This window comes from Microcebus murinus, chromosome 20, assembly GCF_040939455.1.
Source record: "Microcebus murinus isolate Inina chromosome 20, M.murinus_Inina_mat1.0, whole genome shotgun sequence".
Taxonomy (NCBI): Eukaryota; Metazoa; Chordata; class Mammalia; order Primates; family Cheirogaleidae; genus Microcebus; species Microcebus murinus.
The window spans coordinates 41,209,271-41,232,204 of NC_134123.1; the positions used below are offsets into that span (position 1 = coordinate 41,209,271).

Sequence of the window (22,934 nt, forward strand, 5' to 3'; positions counted from 1 at the left end):
CTGTGTTTTGAATTTCCCTGAATAAATTCTTCATATCAAGGATGTCTGATTGATTCTTCTTCAAGATGTGGATCTCCTTAGTGAATCTTTCTTCCAATTCTTGAATCTTCTTTGTGGTTTCTTTGTGTTGATTATCCATTTTTTCTTGCATTTGATTGAGCAAGAAAACAATCCAATTTTGGAATTATTCTTCTGTCATTTTAGTGTTTTGGGTTTGTTCAGGCTCCATTTCTTGAGAGCTGGTGTATCCCCTAGGGGTTGTATTTTCGGCTTGATTTTTTTGAGTTGCGTTGGGCCCTCCCCATCCTGGATCAATTGCTAGAGCCCCAGTGGCTGTAACTCCCCTTGGCTGCTAGGCTTCTCAGTAGATCCTTGATGGAGCCAGGCCTGATGAGCCGATCGCAGATTGTGTAGGGGCGGGATTTGCCAGGAGAGACTCTAGTCTGGGTGGGGGCGGGGGGCTTGGCTGTTGACTGCTGGGCCGTGGACCCCCTCAATGGCGATCGCTAGCCCACTTGTAGGGCACCAGTTCTGGGGGCGACTGATTAGTGTGCAGCCAGTGCCGGGTTGGGGGCCTGGGTCAATTGGACGCCCCACAGGTTCCTCCACGCCACCTGCCTGCCTGTTCAGTCAGAGCCCACGCTTGTACTGACCTGCCCTGTGCGGTTTTATTTGCCCAGGGCAGTTCCAGCTTAGAGCCCCCGCTTAGTCTCACAGGTTACCGTAGGTGAGACCTCTAACGCCTCCCTGGTCCACGCCGATCAGTTTCTCTCTGTCTTGGAGCCGTCCTAGCATGGGGTTCAGGGGAGACCTCGCTGCCACCTCTCACCATCAACCGCACCCTCCAGCACCCTCTTCTCCTGCCGGGATTTCACACCAGTTGCAGACAGGTCTCTGGCTGGGTGGGTGTGGAGGTCAATGGGGAAACAAGGAGTGCTCCTGTGGGTCTGGTCCCACTTCACCACCTGGCCCGGTGAGCCAACGCCCTCCCACGCGCCCTATTGTTTGCTCTGCACTCTCCAGAGAACGCGATCTTATTTCCCAGTCACCTTGTATCCTTTTATGGGAGTCCCGCGCTGAACCTCTGCAGATTCTCAATGCTGTCCTTGTAGTGGGGAGATCCACTCGTGTGTAAGAGACCAAGATCTATGTCTCCTTCTCTGGGAGCAGAAGTCCGGAGAGTCACCTCTACTGCGCCATTTTCCCCCTCTCCGCCAAAGTAATCTTAAGCAAAAAGAACAAACTGGGAGGTATCAGTCTACCAGACTTCAATCTGTACTACAAGGCTATAGTAACTAATACAGCATTGCACTGGCACAAGAATAGAGACAGAGACCTTTGGAACAGGACTGAGAATCCAATCATCCCATCCACATATTGCCATCTAATGTTTGATAAAGCAGACAAAAATATACACTGGGGAAAAGAATCCCTTTTTGATAAATGGTGCTGGGAAAACTGGATAGCTACATGCAGAAGATTGAAACTGGATCCCTACCTCTCACCTCTTACAAAAATCAATTCAAGATGGATAACAGACTTAAACCTAAGGCATGAAACCTTAAGAATACTAGAAGAAAATGTAGGAAAGACTTTTTCAGACATTGGCCTAGGCAAAAAATGTATGAAAAAGACACCCAAAGCAATCACAGCAGCTACAAAAGTAAATAAATGGGGCATGATCAAATTAAAAAGCTTTCATACGGGCAAGGAATCTATCAATTTTTTTTTTGAGACAGAGTCTCACTTTGTTGCCCAGGCTAGAGTGAGTGCCATGGCGTCAACCTCGCTCACAGCAACCTCAATCTCCTGGGCTCAAGTGATCCTCCTGCCTCAGCCTCCTAAGTAGCTGGGACTACAGGCATTCGCCACCATGCCTGGCTAATTTTTTGTATATATATTTTTAGTTGGTCAGTTAATTTCTTTCTATTTTTTAGTATAGATGGGGTCTTGCTCTTGCTCAGTCTTGTTTTGAACTCCTGACCTTGAGCGATTCACCTGCCTCAGCCTCCCAGAGTGCTAGGATTACAGGTGTGAGCCACCGCGCCCGGCCTACTTCCATAATTATAAATGGAATTTATAACTGTTTTAAGTTATTTTTAACCTCTCTCTTCTGTGCTCCCTCAATCCCCACCATCCTTCCTAGGTACCCAAAGGTGAAAAGAAAGCCACTGTTCCCAACTGACTTATAGCTTTAAAGAAATAAGAAGTACATATAAATTACTGGAGCTTAGTGGCTGAAGTGGGCTCTGTAGTCCAACTATCCTCCATTTCCCATCTCCTGTGAAAACTTAGGTAAATTTCTTAATTTCTCAAAGTTATTCTTCTGTAAAATGGGGGATAATATAGTAGTTTCTGAGAGGAAGGTGTGAATACAAAGAAAGCATTTTGTACAACATGGGCATAGGATAGTGTCCTCTGTATGTTCACTGTCACCACAGGTTGTAATCATGTTTGGGGGCCCAGTGGAAACAGGTACAGCAAGTAGGAGGAGCAAGGGGAAGGGTTAACTGAGTCTCTCTGGTAGCTCGGGAGATAATGCGTGGGGCAAGACAGATGAGTAGGAGTTTGCTGCACAGAGCAGCCGCACGCGGAGAAGTCTGCATACTGGGCAGCACACAGAAGGCAGGGAGGTGCGTGTGAGCACCATTTGTAAGTATTTATGGAGTGCACGTTGGGAGAATGATGGGTGGAGAGGAGGCCAGACACGCAAACAAAGACATATATGTTATCCTGGGGATGCTTTGAATAATTTGGGTAGTTAAGCCATAAACAGATTGGCATTTATAAAATATCACTCTGGTGGCACAGTGGAGAATGGCATGAGGAAAATTAAAATTAGTTTCTGGATGATCAGAAAAGTGTCTAAACTGAAACAGAGGTAGTGGGAACGGAAAGAGACAGATATGGGGAATATTTAGGATTTAGAATTGATAAGACTTGCCATTTGATTAGATGTAGGGAAGTGGAGTGGATGATTTCTTTGGGTTTCTGATTTGCATTTCTGAGATTCTCTGAGTCGGAATACCAAAAAGAGAACAGGTTTCAGGCAAGACAGTTCTTTTTTGAACGTTTAGAATTTGTGATTCTTTGGACAGCATGGTGGCAATTCCTAGAGGGCAAGGGACATGATATTGCTGGCATAGACTGTAGGTTATCCACTAAAAAGTTAAGCAAATACATATAATAAATTAAGAGAACATTGACGAATCAAAAGGATGAAGTTCTTAAGGACAGTGGAGCATGAATGGGTGCAGTGAGAATATAGAGGGAGTGAATTCGCTGCCGGCTGCGGGCAGAGGAAAGGCATTGGTGTCTGAGGTTTCAGAGGTGGAGGTGTTCTACTGATTCCAGAGCTCATTCCACGGTGGAGGGGAACGCCTTTGTCATTAGCATTGGGAAGCTCAGGGCGTTGGCTGGGATTTAATTCCCGGGGGATTGTGGGAGATTTAGCATTAAGAAGCAGGTCACACTGCCCTCCAGGGGACGCTTGGCAATGACAGAAGACACTTTGGCGGCCACGGTGGGGGCCGCGGCTGGCACCCAGTGGGCCGAGGCCAGGACACTGCCGGCCTCTGCCTGGCACAGGGCCCTGGTCCCCAGCGTGGTCCAGGGCAGGGGTCAGCAGAGCCAGGCTGAGAAGCCCAGTGGCTATGCACATCTGATCAGATCCTTTTCTACATAGAACTTTTTTTTTTTTTGAGGCAGAGTCTCGCTTTGTTGCCCAGGCTAGAGTGAGTGCCATGACGTCAGCCTAGCTCCCAGCAACCTCAAACTCCTGGGCTCAAGCAATCCTGCTGCCTTGGCCTCCCGAGTGGCTGGGACTACAGGCATGTGCCACCATGCCCGGCTAATTTTTCTTTCTATATATACTAGTTGGCCAATTAATTTCTTTCTATTTATAGTAGAGACGGGGTCTCGCTCTTGCTCAGGCTGGTTTCGAACTCCTGACCTCGAGCGATCCGTCTGCCTCGGCCTCCCAGAGTGCTAGGATTACAGGTGTGAGCCACCAGGCCTGGCCTACATAAAACTTTTAATGGTTTCTCTGCCAGAATAAAGTCAAATTCGTTGGACCTTCATGGTCTTCCTCCTACCTTTCAACATGGTCCTACTTCTGCAGCTCACGACTCTCTCCTTTCCGCTCTTCCAAACCCTTACCACGCTGAAGTGTTGCCGACTGTGCTTCCTTCTGCCTCCAGGGCTCTGCTGCTTCTGTTCCCAACTGTTATTCTCCAGTTAAATTCTGCTTTTTCCTAGGGTGCCGTTCGGAATTAGAAGCCATTCCCTCTCAGACACCTTCATTAACCATCTAAGTCTGCGTTTTCTCTCAAAGGACCTATCACGTGCATTGCAATTGGCTATGTGCCCTGTCATGCCCTAATGCGAATTAAATTTCGTGTGAAGGTGTCCCCTTGAGCAGATCCATTTGCCTGTAATGCTGTCCTCTGCTTACCTGACAGGTCTCCCAGAGGGGTTAGCAGTGGGCTCTGGTCATACACTGGGTTCTAATCCCACCTCTTCCACCTACTTGAGAGGCGAGAACATTTGCCCAAGATCACATTAAAAATTTTCACATGTAACATATGTCTACCTGTGGGGGTCTTTTGAAGATTAAATGAGATTAAATGGTTAAATGTATCAAGTATTTAGCACAATGCCTGGCACATCATTAAGTGCCAGGTAATTGTTAGTGATTACTGTTTTTAATTATTATCTTTCAAGTTCTTATCACAGAATCTGACATAGCCATTGAATAAACATGCCTTGATTTTATGAGGCGAGAACTGTAAGGAAACCCTGGTGGCTGAGGAGAGGAGGAACTGGAGGATCCATTAAGTGAATTGTCTTGAATGACCAGGGATTCCCTATGAGTAGTGGGAGGACAGGTGTGCACCACCACACCCAGCTAATTTTTAATTTTTTTTTCTAGAGACGGGGTCTCACTATGTTGTTGCCCAGGCTGGACTCAAACTCCTGGTGTCAAGTAATCCTCCACCTTGGCCTCTCGAAGTGCTGAGATTACACGTGTGAGCCACCATGCTCAGCCCATATTTAATAATCGTAAAAAAAACATTAGAGGGAGACAATATGGAAGATGGGATGGAATATGGATTTGCTTCAGAGTCAATTAGTCTGAAAGTTAACTCAGTATTGGATGTCTGCTTCTGGGTTTCTTGCCATCCTCCTTTCTTAATCCATTTGCTACTCTTGATTAATTGACTTTAAATAATGACAGCATAGGTCCTACTTACCAGGAATCTATAACAGTAATATATATATATATATAACACATATAATATGTATGCTATATATGTAAAACACATATATAGGTTATATATGTCTTATAATTTATTTTGTATAATATGTACATTACATGTATATATAACATCAGGAATTCCAAATATATGAAACAAATAATATTGGCAGAAATGAAGCAAGAAATATACAGCAACATGGTCACTGTTTCTTTTAAGGCTCCACTTTCAATAATGAATAGAAAAATCAGATAGAAGATCAATAAGAAAATAGAAAACCTGAACATTATACACCAATTAGACCCAACAGACACATTCAGATCTTGGAGTGAAAAATGTATTATTAAAAAAAAAAAAAACTGGAAGAAGAAAAGGGTACCATGAATGAGCCAGTTCTACATCTCTTATGATGGAAGCCAATAAGTAGCAATGTTGGTAAATTAAGAAAAGACATAACCATATTGTTCAAGTGACTCAGGTATCTATCAGAAGAGCTAGAAACAGAAACCAAGAAAGCCATTGCATCTGAGGCATGGAAGCCCAGGCGGGAGCCCGGGGGGAGGCTGTACTTTCAATTCCCAGCACCTAGGCCAGAGGCATCTGTAGCCCTCGTTTGTTGATGGGATGTTTCCCACTCTTGCTGTCCAACCTGGCAGTCAGTAGCTACGCTTAGCACTTGAAATGTGGCCAGTGAAAGTGAGGAACCGATTTTAAATTCCACCCAGTTTTAATAAACTTAAATAGCCACATATGACCGGTGGCTACTATATTCAACATTTGAATTCTCGAACGTGGTTTATTTTATTTTTATATGTATGCATACTTTTTAAATTTTGAGAAAGAAGATATTAAGCCTTAAGATGGCATTTATTAAGTACAATAGTAATAAACAACATCTCAAGCATCTTAAAACCACAGCTAAGAGCTCAGTAAGTTTTCTGTTGATAGCTTCCAAATTACATTTGAAAAAATCAGTAGCTTTCCTGCATAGAAAAAAAGATTAATTTGAAAATATAATCTAAAATTATGTAGATAATGGAAGAAACATATAAAATGTCTTAGAAATAAAATTAACAAGAAATTTCCAGAACCTAAAGGAAGAAAACTGTTTTTGTTTGAGTCAGAGCCTCACTCTGTTGCCCGGGCTAGAGTGCCGTGGCATCAACCTAGCTCACAGCAGCCTCAGACATTTTAGCTTCCCTGTTTATCTAACAAAGCAATGAAACGGAATCAGAGTTAGGACTTGGTATTATGCACACAGATTATATTAGATTTAGCCAGCAAAGTCAATTTCTCTCTCAACTTTTACAAACCAAGATTTCTGTCTTCTCTTGAAAACTCAGGCGATTGGACCACATCCCCACAGTAAGACAGTGATCTGGAACTGAGCAGGGGCGGCACCCATTAGGCTGGATCATAACTCTTGCCCCAGCAATACCCCTGCTGCCCCTCAGCGTGCTCCTCAGCGTGGAGGGGGACAGGGACGGTGTTGTGCGTCCATCCCATACGTCATCTTCCTGGCATTTCCGGGGCCCTTGGAATCGTGTGGATGTGAGGCAGTGAAGGGACGGTATCAATTCTCCATGCAGTCTCCCATCTCTATGGTTGGAATCTGGAAATCTCTGAGAATGGAGACTTGCGAGAGGCACCGATTTCTCATAATACTTTTACCAGATCGGGACTATTATTTTACCCCTTTTAGGGATGAGGTTTAGAGAGGTTAAGTCATGTGCCTAGTGTCACGGTAAGTGATACAGTTAGGCAGTCTGATGCCAAAACCTTCACTATTCTTTCTTTTTTCTATTCTATATTGTCTTTTGAAGTTTTTCTTTATCTTTAAAAAGGGGATAATAGTCTTAACCTTAAAGGTCAGCTATTGATTGCATAAAGAAACCGTTTGGATTAATTTTAAATTATTTGGATCAGTTTGAGGTTACATGAAGAAATTTGTAATGGTTTAATCCATTTGAACCAGTTTCTACCAGATTAATATAGTTAGAATAAATTCAAGCTGGATTCTGTTTGTATAGACAATCTGGAACATGTTTGGACTTCTTTTGATAACATTTTAGCAGAAATGCTATTGTCTGTTAGATAGTAATCATTAGGTTAAGAATATATGATTTCATTCTTAGGTTGTCAAGGGGTTAAATCAAGAAAGATTAAATGTGTCAAAGTCACCTGGGCGTCTTTAACATCACTAGCAGGGCAAATCCCCTGGCAAACCTCCTTCAAAGCACTGCCCCTTCCTCTCTCCTGAAGAAAAATCTCTCCTGACTCGAAATGCCATAGTTAGTTCCACCTACTTTTCAACTTTTTATAAATGAAACACATACCATGAATTTTTTTCTCACACATCTTATTTTCACAAATCTCTAGCTGAAAATCAGTATTTCCTTGGATTATAAATGTGGACAACATGCCATAGTTAGGCCAGCTCTGGTGGCTTGGCCACCAATAAAAGTCACAGATACTTTCATATCACAGTGTGGCTGTTGTAGATACTGTGACATGCCATTTACAGGGACATCACTGCTTTGAAATTGTAAGAGCTATTTGCTACAGGACTAAATTTCGTTAGTTAATGCATCAATAAAGAAGCACCTATCATACTCATCACAAATTTATTTTTAATACTATTGTGATAACTTTGTTTCAGTGTCATTTATGACCTTATTTTTAATGCCTTGTAAAACATTAACTTACCCAGATTCCAAAGAGGTCCATGGCACAAAAAAAAAAGAAAAGAAAAAGAAGAAGAAGAAAGAAGGAAGAAGAAGAAGAAGAAGAAGAAGAAGAAGAAGAAGAAGAAGAAGAAGAAGAAGAAGAAGAAGGAAGAAGGAAGAAGGAAGAAGGAAGAAGGAAGAAGAAGGAGAAGGAGAAGGAGAAGGAAGGAGGAAGGAGGAAGAAGGAGAAGGAGAAGGAGAAGGAAGGAGGAAGGAAGAAGGAAGAAGAAGAAGAAAGGAGGAAGGAGGAAGGAAGAAGAAGAAGAAGAAGAAGAAGAAGAAAGAAGGAAGAAGAAGAAAAGAAAGAAGAAAGGAAGAAGAAGAAGAGAAGAAGGGAGAAAGGAGGAAGGGGGGAGGAGGAGGGGGAGCGGGGGGAGGAGGAGGGGGAGCAGGGGGAGGAGGAGGAAGAGGGGGAGAGGGAGGGGGAGGAGGAGGGGGAGGGAGAGGAAGGGAGGAGGAGGAAGAGGGGGAGAGGGAGGGGGAGGAGGAGGGGGAAGAGGAGGGGGAAGAGGAGGGGGAGGGGGAGGGGGAGGGGGGAAGGGGAGGAGGAGGAGGAGGAGGAGGAGGAGAAGATTAACAACGTTTCACGCCAGGAAGGGGAGCCCAGAGCAACCTGTAAAGCGCACTTCCCGGGCCGGGCCCGTGCTGACTTGTCCTGATGTTACCTCCAGAGTTGCCACCAACATCCAGCCGCCCACGAAAATGCCTGCCCCCTGCTAAGCCTTGTCCGTCATCCTCGGTTGACCCATTTAACCCACTTCCCAAGAAGGGGGCAAAGTAAAAAGCAGATAAAACACAGGCTTTGAGCCGAAAGAGGAGTCCAGAACTGGGCCCTGACCTGCGCCACTCCGTGGCTGTGGCCCCGCCAGAACTTTATTCCACTGTGCAAAGGGACAACGTTGCTGTCTTTCCCATTACCACAAGGTTTTGAAATAACGTGCCCCAAGCGGCTGACAAGCACACAGTCCCCGAGCGCGCGTGAATGCCTCTCTCAGGCCAGCACGGCCGGGCGGACTCGCAGCTGAGGACGCGCACGGGGACGAGGGCAGCAGGGGACACGGACTGAACGGAGGGGGAAACCGCGCTTTCCTCAGCGCGGCCTTCCGCGTCCTCACGTCCCGTGACGTCACCACGCTGACGTGGGGGGCTGGCCTGCGAACGAGCGGGAAACTCAGACAGGAAGGGACGAGACAGCCTCTCGCCCTCGCGTGAGGCGGCCGCCACCAGTGCCGGCCCTCGGCGGACGGCCTTGCTCCCGCAGCAGCGACCGCGGCAGGCCGCTCGCCTGAGGCCAACGCCACCGCTAGTGCTTTCAGGGAGGACGGGGGAGGACGGCTTTTCCACATAAAAAACGGTGCCTCCTGAAGGCTACACTCGGGAGAGATGAGGGAGACTGAGTCACAAGAGTAGAAAGCAAAATAAGTCTCTAGCTTTGGGGCCGCAGCAGGCAGGCAGGTGCACCTCTGACACTTCCAGGGGGACCAGAGTGTGCGGTTCCCCACAGCAGAGCTGGAAATCGGGGAGGAAGCCAACGGGAGAGGCCGGGGCAGGGGACCTGGAGCGACAGGCGGGAACCCGGGTTCTCCTCCGTGTGGCCAGGACTTCGCACGGGAGCTGGGGCCGGAAACAGAAAGCGTCTGGTGCCTTTCCTCTTTCCTAACACACGAGACCGACGCGACGCGTCAGGGCCGAACCTCCCAGGACCCTGCGCGGTCACTGGCTGCCACCTCCGAGCTGCCCCGGGACCCTGCGCGGTCACTGGCCGCCACCTCCGAGCTGCCCCGGGACCCTGCGCGGTCACTGGCCGCCACCTCGGAGCTGCCCCGGGACCCTGCGCGGTCACTGGCCGCCACCTCCGAGCTGCCCCGGGACCCTGCGCGGTCACTGGCCGCCACCTCCGAGCTGCCCCGGGACCTTCACTGGCAGCCACCTCCGAGCTGCCCCGGGACCCTGTGCGGTCACTGGCTGCCACCTCCGAGCTGCCCCGGGACCCTGTGCGGTCACTGGCCGCCACCTCCGAGCTGCCCCGGGACCCTGCGCGGTCACTGGCCGCCACCTCCGAGCTGCCCCGGGACCCTGCACGGTCACTGGCCGCCACCTCGGAGCTGCCCCGGGACCCTGCGCGGTCACTGGCCGCCACCTCGGAGCTGCCCCGGGACCCTGCGCGGTCACTGGCCGCCACCTCCGAGCTGCCCCGGGACCTTCACTGGCAGCCACCTCCGAGCTGCCCCGGGACCCTGTGCGGTCACTGGCTGCCACCTCCGAGCTGCCCCGGGACCCTGTGCGGTCACTGGCCGCCACCTCCGAGCTGCCCCGGGACCCTGTGCGGTCACTGGCTGCCACCTCCGAGCTGCCCCGGGACCCTGCGCGGTCACGGGCTGCCACCGCCGAGCTGCCCCGGGACCCTGCGCGGTCACGGGGTGCCACCTCCGAGCTGCCCCGGGACCCTGCGCGGTCACTGGCCGCCACCTCGGAGCTGCCCCGGGACCCTGCGCGGTCACTGGCCGCCACCTCCGAGCTGCCCCGGGACCTTCACTGGCAGCCACCTCCGAGCTGCCCCGGGACCCTGTGCGGTCACTGGCTGCCACCTCCGAGCTGCCCCGGGACCCTGTGCGGTCACTGGCCGCCACCTCCGAGCTGCCCCGGGACCCTGCGCGGTCACTGGCCGCCACCTCCGAGCTGCCCCGGGACCCTGCGCGGTCACTGGCCGCCACCTCGGAGCTGCCCCGGGACCCTGCGCGGTCACTGGCCGCCACCTCGGAGCTGCCCCGGGACCCTGCGCGGTCACTGGCCGCCACCTCCGAGCTGCCCCGGGACCTTCACTGGCAGCCACCTCCGAGCTGCCCCGGGACCCTGTGCGGTCACTGGCTGCCACCTCCGAGCTGCCCCGGGACCCTGTGCGGTCACTGGCCGCCACCTCCGAGCTGCCCCGGGACCCTGTGCGGTCACTGGCTGCCACCTCCGAGCTGCCCCGGGACCCTGCGCGGTCACGGGCTGCCACCGCCGAGCTGCCCCGGGACCCTGCGCGGTCACGGGGTGCCACCTCCGAGCTGCCCCGGGACCCTGCGCGGTCACTGGCTGCCACCTCCGAGTTGCCCCGGGACCCTGCGCGGTCACGGGCTGCCACCTCCGAGCTGCCCCGGGACCCTGCGCGGTCACGGGGTGCCACCTCAGAGCTGCCCCGGGACCCTGTGCGGTCACTGGCCGCCACCGCCGAGCTGCCCTGGGACCCTGTGCGGTCACTGGCCGCCACAACCGAGCTGCCCCGGGACCCTGCCCGGTCACTGGCTGCCACCTCAGAGCTGCCCCGGGACCCTGTGCGGTCACTGGCTGCCACCTCCGAGCTGCCCTGGGACCCTGTGCGGTCACTGGCTGCCACCTCTGAGCTGCCCTCGGACCCTGCGCGGTCACAGGCTGCCACCTCCGAGCTGCCCCGGCGCCGCGATGCTCCCGGGCACCGCGGGCCCCCAGCGCTCCCAGCAGTGCCCAGGCCCGGGCGCCGCCTGCCTCACCCCGCCAGACTGACCCCCGAGTGGGCGCTTCGTGCCTGTTTCCATTCGGTCAACACGATGTGTCCAGACTTATTTGTTATTCTGTATAGCGGTATTGTTCATACGCGTTTATTGCTGTGTAATATGATGGTATATGAATACGCCATAATTTATCCATTACACTCTTAACGGATGTTGGATTGTTTCCAGTCTGGATTTAATACAAATAATACTGCTAAGAACCTTTTCCGGGTACTGTGTTACACATGTCTAACCATGTCTTTTGCAAATATGGGTAGGCATTAAATTGCTGGATCAGAGTATGTGCATATTCACCTTCAGTAGATAATGTCCAGCATTTTCCAAAGTGGCTTTACCAACTTACATACCCAGTGTTGATGCAGAAAATGTCGGGCACCGACTGCTGCCTCCCTGTAGTTCTGCATCTCCGGGGGCCAGTCTGCACGAGGCCAGTTAGAGGCACGCTGCTGGGGCCAGGCCCTGGCACACAGCCGGCCAGACGCCCACATGCTGTGGGACCACATGGGGGAATGCCCCCAGGCCCACGTGCTGCTGCCTGTTTCCCACCACGCTGTTTGCATGATCCTGATTGGGTAATTTTTGAATCGCACTGTTTTTGATTAGATGTTAAAGCTTGTTGTTGATTGGATGTTAAAGCTTATTGCTGATTGGATGTTAAAGCTTGTAGTTGATTGGACACTTCTTGAGCCCTACCAAGGGTATAAAAGCAGGGGCAGAAGGGCAGGAAGGGGGAGAACATCAGAAGACATGAAGAGGCCTGTGACATTAGGTGTGCTGAGTCTGCTGTAGCAGAATAAAGGCTGTTCTCTGACCCTTCCTGTGCCGCTGGGTTCTTTCCCCAGCCAAATGAATAAGAACTGTAACAAGAGCTGTAAGGCTAACTGTGCACACTGCGCAACAGCGTCAATGCACAAGAGTTCCAATTGCTCCTCATCCTTGCCAGCATTTGGTACTGACAGTCTTTGTTTTCTGCCGCTCTGATGAATCTGCAGGGCTAACTCGTGGTGGTTTTAACAGGTATTTTCCTGATTATCAATGAGATGGGGCACCTTTTGCATTTTGATCAGTCATTCTGCTTTCCACCTTTTTAAAGTTCCTTTTCAAGTTTCCTACCGTGTTTTCTACTGGATTATGTATCTGTTATATTAATTTGTAGGAGTTCTTTCTATATTATTAATAAGAGCCCTCTATTATATGTGTTAATACAGCTTTTTCTACTAGAGTTTGCTTTTATTCACTCTTAGGTACCTGTCTTTGAATGACCAGAAGTTCTTAGTTTTAATATGGCCCAATTTGTCAATTGTTTCCATTAGGATTAATGAATATGGGTCCTTTTAAAGAATTTTTCACTTTTCCCAGGTCTTAAAAATATTTTCTCCATTATTTTTTGGATTTCTCTTTTGTTTTATTTTTCCTTTCACATTTAGATCTACCATCCACTGGAATTAGTTTCAATGTCTGGTGTGAGGCAGGAGTCCCATTTTACTTTCTCCCATATAAATACCCAATTGTCTCAACATCCCATTTATTGCAATGGCGTGCCCTTCATGAATCATCATATATGAATAGTTGTCCATAAATGAATAGTTCTGATTCTGGACACTCCATTCTTTTTCACTGGTCTATTTTCTATTTTTCTCAATTCTTGTATCAATACCATGCTGTCTTTTTCTGTTTTGCTTTGTTTTGTTTTGAGACAGAGTCTTGCTCTGTTGCCCTGGGTAGAGTGCTGTGGCGTCACTGTAACTCACTGCAACCTCAAACTCATGGGCGTAAGTGATCATCCCCATCCTTGCTTCAGCCTCCCAAGTAGCTGGGACTACACGCACCATGACGCCTGACTAATTTCTGTTTTTAGTAGATACGGGGTCTTGGTCTTACTCAGGCTAGTCTTGAACTCCTGAGCTCAAGAGATCCTCCCACCTCAGCCTCCAAGAGTGCTAGGGTTACAGGTGTGAGCCACTGAACCCAGCCCACGCTGCCTTAATTATTCTAGCTTTGTAGTCAGTCTTGATATCAACAAGAATAAGTGCACAAATTACATTCTTCAAAAGTGCCTGGTAATAGAAAAAAAAGTTATGTGAGAAAAAAAAAAGTGCCTGGTTATTCTTAATGTCATGCATTTCCATGTAAATTCCAGAGCAGAGATATCATTTCCAACCATGATTCGATTTAATAAAACTATAAACTTGCTTGGATTTTGTGTGCTATTGCATTAAATCTGTTTATCACATTGAGAAAATTCTGAATTGTCATGTTTACAATATTGAGTCTTCCAATCAATGAATATGGTATATAACTTCTGCTATTTAGCTCTTCTTTATCTCAATAATATTTAACATTTTTTTTGTAGAGACCATGTAGTGAACAATCTTAGAAGTTGACCCATTAACAATAAATTATTAGAAACTTTCATTTGAAAAGTATATAAAGACCTTATAATAATTTAACTCAGCCAGGCACAGTGGTTCATGCCTGTAATCCTAGTAGTCCTGGAGGCTGAGGCAGGAGGATCGCTTGAGGTCAGGATTTCAAGACCAGCCTGAGCAAGAGCAAGAGCAACAGCCTGTCTCTACTAAAAATAGAAAAAATTAGCCAGTCAACTAAAAACAGAAACAAAAAATTAGCTGGGCATGGTTGCTCGTTCCTGTAGTCCCAGCTACCTGGGAGGCTGAGGCAGGAGGATCGCTTGAGCCCAGGAGTTTGAGGTTGCTGTGAGCGAGGCTGACGCCACGGCACTCTACCCCGGACAACAGAGGGAGACTGTCTCAAAAAAAAAAAAAATTGTGAAGCAAGCACATCTTCACTGATCCCTCCTGCTTTCTGTTCATTGTCTCCCTCACCAATCTTATCATTTTGTCTTTCTCAGTTTCCTTCCCCTTCATTTCTCTTCCTCTATTTACTAGCCATGAGCTTTTCACTGGCCAGCTGCAGAATCCCCATCCCTGTAGGCCACAGGCGCCATCATCACCCCTCACGTCACACGTCGTCCGTCTCACTCTGACACCTGCAGTCCCCATCCCCACCCAGAGCCACACCTCCACAACAGCCGTCACCCCCACGTCACACCTCGTCTGTCTCACTCTGCCACCTGCAGTCCCCATTCCCTGGCAGAGCCACACCCCCACAACAGTCGTCACCCCCACGTCACACCTCATCTGTCTCACTCTGACACCTGCAGTCCCCATCCCTGTGCAGAGCCACACCCCCACAACAGCCGTCACCCCCACGTCACACCTCTTCTGTCTCTTTCTGACACCTGCAGTCCCCATCCCCCGGCAGAGCCACACCCCCACAACAGCCCTCACCCTCACGTCACACGTCGTCTGTCTCACTCTCACACTGGCAGTCCCCATCCCCGTGCAGAGCCACACCTCCACAACAGCCGTCACCCCCACGTCACACCTCATCTGTCTCACTCTGACACCTGCAGTCCCCATTCCCCGGCAGAGCCACACCCCCACAACAGTCGTCACCCCCACGTCACACCTCTTCTGTCTCACTCTGGCACCTGCAGTCTCATCTCCTCACAGAGCCACACCTCCACAACAGCCGTCACCCCCACGTCACACCTCGTCTGTCTCATTCTAACACCTGCAGTCCCCATCCCCCCGCAGAGCCACCCCCCACAACAGCCATCACCCTCGTGTCACATCTCATCTGTCTCACTCTGACACCTGCAGTCCCCATCCCCGCGCAGAGCCACACCTCCACAACAGCCGTCACCCCCACGTCACACCTCGTCTCACTCTGGCACCTGCAGTCCCATCTCCTCACAGAGCCACACCTGCACAACAGCCGTCACCCCCATGTCACACCTCGTCTGTCTCATTCTGACACCTGCTGTCCCCATCCCCCCGCAGAGCCACCCCCCACAACAGCCGTCACCCTCGTGTCACACCTCATCTGTCTCACTCTGACACCTGCAGTCCCCATCCCTGCGCAGAGCCACACCTCCACAACAGCCGTCACCCCCACGTCACACCTCGTCTCACTCTGACACCTGCAGTCCCCATCCCTGCGCAGAGCCACACCTCCACAACAGCTGTCACCCCCACGTCACACTTCGTCTGTCTCACTCTGACACCTGGAAGCCCCCATTCCCGGGCAGAGCCACACCCCCACAACAGCCGTCACTCCCACGTCACACCTCAACTGTCTCACTCTGACACCTGCAGTCTCCATCCCCCCGCAGAGCCACACCCCCACAACAGCCGTCACCCTCACGTCACACCTCGTCTGTGTCACTCTCACACCTGCAGTCCCCATCCCCGGGCAGAGCCACACCCCCACAACAGCCATCACCCTCACGTCACACCTCGACTGTCTCACTCTCACACCTGCAGTCCCCATCCCCAGGCAGAGCCACACCTCCACAACAGCTGTCACCCTCACGTCACACCTCGTCTGTCTCACTCTGACACCTGCAGTCCCCATCCCCACCCAGAGCCACACCTCCACAACAGCTGTCACCCTCACGTCACACCTCGTCTGTCTCACTCTGACACCTGCAGTCCCCATCCCCACCCAGAGCCACACCTCCACAACAGCCATCACCCTCACGTCACCCTCGTCTGTCTCACTCTGACACCTGCAGTCCCCATCCCCGTGCAGAGCCACACCTCCACAACAGCCGTCACCCTCACGTCACCATCATTTGTCTCACTGTGACACCTGCAGTCCCCATGCCCGTGCAGAGCCACACCTCCACAACAGCTGTCACCCTCGTGTCACACCTCATCTGTCTCACTCTGACACCGGCAGTCCCCATCGCCGCCAAGAGCCACACCCCCACAACAGCCGTCACCCCCACGTCACACCTCATCTCTCTCACTGTGACACTGCAGTCCCCATCCCCACTCAGAGCCACACCTCCACGACAGCCGTCACCCCCACGTCACACCTCGTCTGTCTCTTTCTGACACCTGCAGTCCCCATCCCCCGGCAGAGCCACACCCCCACAACAGCCGTCACCCTCACGTCACACATCGTCTGTCTCACTCTCACACCTGCAGTCCCCATCCCCGTGCAGAGCCACACCTCCACAACAGCCGTCACCCTCACGTCACACCTCGTCTGTCTCACTCTGGCACCTGCAGTCCCATCTCCTCACAGAGCCACACCTGCACAACAGCCGTCACCACCATGTCACACCTCGTCTGTCTCATTCTGACACCTGCTGTCCCCATCCCCCCGCAGAGCCACCCCCCACAACAGCCGTCACCCTCGTGTCACACCTCATCTGTCTCACTCTGACACCTGCAGTCCCCATCCCTGCGCAGAGCCACACCTCCACAACAGCTGTCACCCCCACGTCACACCTCGTCTCACTCTGACACCTGCAGTCCCCATCCCTGCGCAGAGCCACACCTCCACAACAGCTGTCACCCCCACGTCACACTTCGTCTGTCTCACTCTGACACCTGGAAGCCCCCATTCCCGGGCAGAGCCACACCCCCACAACAGCCGTCACCCTCACGTCACACGTCGTCTGTCTCACTCTCACACCTGCAGTCCCCATCCCCGTGCAGAGCCACACCTCCACAACAGCCGTCACCCCCACGTCACACCTCGTCTGTCTCACTCTGACACCTGCGGTCCCCATCCCCACATAGAGCCACACCTCCACAACAGCCGTCACCCCCACGTCACACCTCGTCTGTCTCACTGTGACACCTGCAGTCCCCATCCCCTCCAAGAGCCACACCTCCACAACAGCCGTCACCCTCACGTCACACCTCATCTGTCTCACTGTGACACCTGCAGTCCCCATCCCCCCGCAGAGCCACACCTCCACAACAGCTGTCACCCTCACGTCACACCTCGTCTGTCTCACTGTGACACCTGCAGTCCCCATCCCCTCCAAGAGCCACACCTCCACAACAGCCGTCACCCTCACGTCACACCTCATCTGTCTCACTGTGACACCTGCAGTCCCCATCCCCACCCAGAGCCACACCTCCACAACAGCTGTCACCCTCATGTCACACCTCATCTGTCTCACTGTGACACCTGCAGTCCCCATCCCTGTGCAGAGCCACACCCTCACAAGAGCCATCACCCCCACGTCACACCTCGTCTGTGTCACTCTGACACCTGCAGTCCCCATCCCCGCACACAGCCACACCTCCACAACAGCCGTCACCCTCACGTCACACCTCATCTGTCTCATTATGACACCTGCAGTCCCCATCCCCGCCCAGAGCCACACCCCAACAACAGCCATCACCCCCACATCACACCTCATCTGTCTCACTCTGACACCTGCAGTCCCCATTCCCCGGCAGAGCCACACCCCCACAACAGTCGTCACCCCCACGTCACACCTCATCTGTCTCACTCTGACACCTGCAGTCCCCATCCCCCTGCAGAGCCACACCTCCACAACAGCTGTCACCCCCACGTCACACCTCGTCTGTCTCACTCTGACACCTGCAGTCCCCATCCCCGCGCAGAGCCACACCCCCCCAACAGCCGTCACCGTCACGTCACACCTCGTCTGTCTCATTCTTTTTATTTTGAATTTTATTAATACATTTTATTTAACCCAATGTCATATTATGAACATGCAACCAATATGAAAAAATTGAGATATTTTACGTTCTTTTTTCCACGAGTCTTCAACATCCAGTGTGCATTTTCCACTTACAGCAGATCTCAATCTACACTAGCCACATTTCAAGATTTCAGTAGCCACTGGTGGCTAAAGGCTACTGGACTGGACAGCACATGTCTAAAGTCTAACTCTCTCTCCAGCATAATCATCACCTCAAAATATACAAAGTACATAAAAGGTTATCCTAAACTAAGTAATGCTCTGTTAAAATGGCACATGAAACAATAAATGTTAAAGTATTTGGACCTTTTCTAATTACTAAATGAGAAATTTAGCTGTTACATAGGAATGGCTTTGCAAATCTTTTTGACATTTTTACAAATGCCTTGAAAACCATGTTCTTCTTTCCATTATCTCGTTAAGATAATGAAACATCTTAGTGAGTACTAGGTTTTCTTTTTCCACATCTGACTTGTTCATTCTGTCATTCAATAACTATTTATCTGCTAACTATGTGCAAAACTATGCTACGCAACACTATGTGATGCAGTGAGGGATGTAAAGTACACACCATCTCCAATTTCACGAAGTTTCCAAACTAGTAAGAGAGGGAGTGAAAATGTGAAGAATATGTGAAAATATATCTCTATTTTATTTCACTGTATCACTCTGTGTCAATTACTTGTCTACATACCAGTCCTTCCCCAGTTCTTTAACAATGAAGAGAAGGACTTTATCATCTTCCCAAGGCCTAACAGAACACCTGAATAAACATTTATGGAGTTCACGATAATGAAAAATTATGTATTATTTTCTAGAACAGAGGTCCCTACAAAGTACACAAAGAAATATTTTATCTTCCCTATGCTACACTATAAAGCAGAGGAGTTACCAAAGGCAGGCCTTGAAAGATTTGACAAAGGGTGGTGAGAAGTTTGAAGAAAATGATAAATGTTTACAGATGAAAAAGTATGGGAACAGAAGAGTACATCACATATGATAGGTATTCCCTGCATGTTTGCTTATTAAGTGCACAAGTGACTAAAGGGAAGAGCCTAAATGACTAAGAATATCATTTACAAAGCTAGAAATGGAGGATTTGAGACACGAAGGGGTGGTAATGCTACATAAGCTACGTGGGAAAAAGTGACATCTTGAGTAGGAAGCTGCAATTCTTAACATTTTAAAGCAAAATAACAGCAGTAACTACCCTCCCTACCTTGGAAGGTACAGTTCTATATCCTATTTTCTTACCTTTGGGATAATGCCTATGGTGTCCACTTAACAACTTTAATGATTCCATAATCTGACATTAACTTGAACAATTTCATTCAGGCATAGTTATAGGCAGGATGAGAAAAAAGAAATCTAGCAAAATGGTACACTTCCAAAGTGTCAGAGCAAATTCACAGTATTTATGCAATTTAGGAACAAAGACACATCATTTACTAAGTTGTTACCAGGGCAAATTACCAAGTAAGACAATCAAACCACACACATTTTGTTGCTTATTTTTCCACAAAGACAACAATTTGAGAAGCCTAACAAAGACCGAGTTATTCAAACTATAGTTCTAAGAATATAGTTTAACAGAAAGAACAAGCTGAAAACTGTTACGAATATTCATGTCTCTATACTGTAAAAACTGTTATTTTTCTAAATTTTACCAACTGAAAGCAAAAGAAAGCTTGTATTGCTCAATTTTTCCAATAAGCAGAAACAGAAAATAAGATTTTACTAAATACTGGTAATAATAAATAAGATCACAGTATTAATCTTCCACATAAATTGGGTTACAGGTGTTCTCAAAGTCTGTTGTGATGGTCAGAGGTGGCATGGAGTGAGTCTGGGCACCCTGAGCCGTGAGCAGGGGCAGGAAGAATGCCCCGTGATGCCCAAGGCTTTGAAGTGTAAGACAGCACTCTGCTGCCTACCCTCCCCAGCCTGTGTGCACTGGGAATGCTCACAGGATCCCTTCCCCTGCAGGCACAGGAGGTTGGAGGGTTCAGAGGCCAGGAGTACAACCCCCCAGGCTCCAACTAATACGTGCTATGTCACCATGGTCAGGCCAGCCCAGGAGGCTGAGCTTGGTCATCCCCACAGTTACCTCCTTTACTGAACCACAAGCTTGTGATTCCAGGCAACACGCACTGGACAATGCACTCAGGCTGTCTCAGCTACTCTGTAGTTGTGATGACAACTGTAGCAACCATTTACTCAGCACTTACTAAACACCCGGTGCTCTGCACACATTTACGTCATCTGCAGTCTGCACAAGATTTCATACTTAGCCACATTTTACAGATGACAATACTGAAGCTCAGAGAACGTAAATGACAGCCCCCCTCCAAAAAAAAAAAAAAAAACAAGAGAGAAAACACCCAAAGTTGCACTGTGTTTCTTTTAAAGAACCCTCATCTAGACAATGTTTTTAATACTCAAACCCCCTTTAATTCTATAGCAATCCTGAGAAGTATTTCTCCTCCCATCACCATTGATGAGTAAATACTCCTTTCTTGAAGGTTCTTAGCCCAGTCTTCACTCTAGACCCAATTTTTACCTGGCTTATTTCTGCCTCTAGCCTTTAGTTTTCCCCCTCCTTAAGGAATTCATAATAATCTCTTCAGTTCTTCCATCTGTTATAAACTAGACCTCATCTTTTGTTCCATCTAGATCTCTATCCCTTTAATCCCTCTAGGAGTTGCTTTAGGCTAGGGAGCTGGAAAGAGAGCAGAGGGGGAGAAAAAGAGCTTTTAACAGTCTACTTTACAGGATAACCTCTCTGTCTCTGGAAACGACACTTGAAATAAACCAAAAAGCTTGCTTTTGCAGAGGTTTCCAAGCTATCACTTTTTTCTTTTTCTTTCTTTTATGAGATAGGAGGAAAAGAAGAAAAGGGGGAGAGAGGGATCTTGGCAGGTGGGCATAATCAGTAGCAGATAGTAAAAGGTGACCTGAAGTACAGGAACAGCAATGGAGTAACATAAATCACGCAGAACAAGTGGCCCACTGCTGCTCTCCCTTGACATGTCATAAATACTTAGTAATGTCCACAGGCCATGTGCCTGTACAAGCAAAAGGCAGCAGAATGGATACAATGGGCTCCTAGATAAAGCCGGGCATCCAGGTAATAGCAACCAGACCAGAGGCCCTGGGAACAAACACAAGCAGTACAGGTAAAGGCAGTACAATGTACAGCATTATTTGCTTGGCTTAGAAGTGTTGTGGACCATGGCCACACAGCACGTGACAGTAATGCAGAACAGCATGAAGACCTTGTGGAGAAGAATGTCCATGACTGTAAATCTTGAGGCTGAGAAAACTGAATAACCAGGAGAGAGACTGAAGAAAGGTCAGCCAAAAACAAAACAAAAAAAAAACGTAGAAGGCATACCCATTGTTGTTGCCCAAGCACAGGTCTATCAGGTGGTGACAGGGGACCTTGTGCAGTATTCTCAAGGGCAGATGTTAACCAGACTGGAACCCAAAGGGCCTGGGGATCTCCACTGGCTCCCTTATTGGGCGACGTCTGGGTCTACGGACTCCTTCACGCAACAGGTAGTACTGCAGTGGATTTGGCCACAGGTCCTCTTTGATAATCTCAGCAATTCTATCAGACTCTGGAAGGCTGTGGTCTGAAAACCAGGTGAAGAAGCTGCAGACGAGGTCTTGGTTTCTGCGAATGAAGGACTGGGGTTCATGTCCCCTGCGCCATATGATTGGGGTGGAAAGAGACACCACTCGGCCGGAGGATCTGACCTCATATTCCTTGACGATCAGCTTGTTTCTGAAGTAGGGGTTTCTTCGAAAGAAGAACTTGAACTTGCAGCCAGTCCTAGGGTGTCTGAGTTCCTTCACCCCCAAATTGGTTATGTACCTTAACATCTCTGCATCTTGGCCCCTAATCATGGGAGACAACTGCGGGTGGTTCCGAAAGGCAGTCATCCAGAAGCCCGGGATGTTCTGAATGATATAGTTCCTCCGCTCCAGGCAGTGTCCACGCATCCGCCCAAACTTGCGCTCCAGCTGCTGGAAGGCCCTGTCAGCCTGGGCATTCAGTGTCCAGTCCAGTTGGATGGCCTCCAGAGGGTCCATGCGGAGAGCCACATTCAGAGGCCAGGGCCCTGCCTCCTCCTTCACCTCTCCTACCACTCTGTTTTCCTACACCACTTCTACTTCTTCACCTACTGGCTTCTCCTCCGCCTCCATTGGATCTTCTACCACCTCGTTCTCCTTCACTCCTTCTATCTCCACCACCTCAGCCCTGCCCTCGTCATCCATTGCTACTGGGAGGGTGGCGCACTCTTGCGACTTCACATCCTCCTTAGTGCCCACGATCACCTCAGACCACAGCCTCTCCGCACCACAGGTTTTAGGGCCTTTCCTTCATCTTGAAAGCCGTTTTTCATGCTGTTTTCAGCTGCCGCCAACACGGAGGCTGCTTCCAGGCCTTCTGTGGGAGGCGCAGCCTCTTCCTGCCCAGCTCCGGCAGCTACACGACTGCCACCGCCACCGACTCGGATCTGTGATGCCTCGGGTTCGTCGCGGAGGCTCAGGCACTGGTGTGGGTCCCGACCTCCTGGGACATGGTCGGAACCAGTGAGGCTGCGGGTTTGGGAGAGAGGGGTCCTCTCGACCCCACCCAGGCCGCTCATATTGGTATCCGGCCAACTGGAGGATAACGTTGTTTTCCTCACAGAAGCCGCCCCTGAGGTAACCGCCGCTCGCACCGCCCACTCTCTCCTCTGTCTCACTCTGACACCTGCAGTCCCCATCCCTGCGCAGAGCCACACCTGCACAACAGCCGTCACCCTCGTGTCACACCTCATCTGTCTCACTCTGACACTTGCAGTCCCCATCCCCT

At 49.9% G+C, this 22,934-nt stretch overlaps 1 pseudogene; it reads right to left on the reverse strand.

Moving 5' to 3' along the window:
* Positions 1 to 21,432: 21,432 nt before the first annotated feature.
* Positions 21,433 to 22,725, reverse strand: LOC105858789 (testis-specific Y-encoded-like protein 1; annotated as a pseudogene).
* Between the last annotated feature and the right edge of the window lie 209 nt (positions 22,726 to 22,934).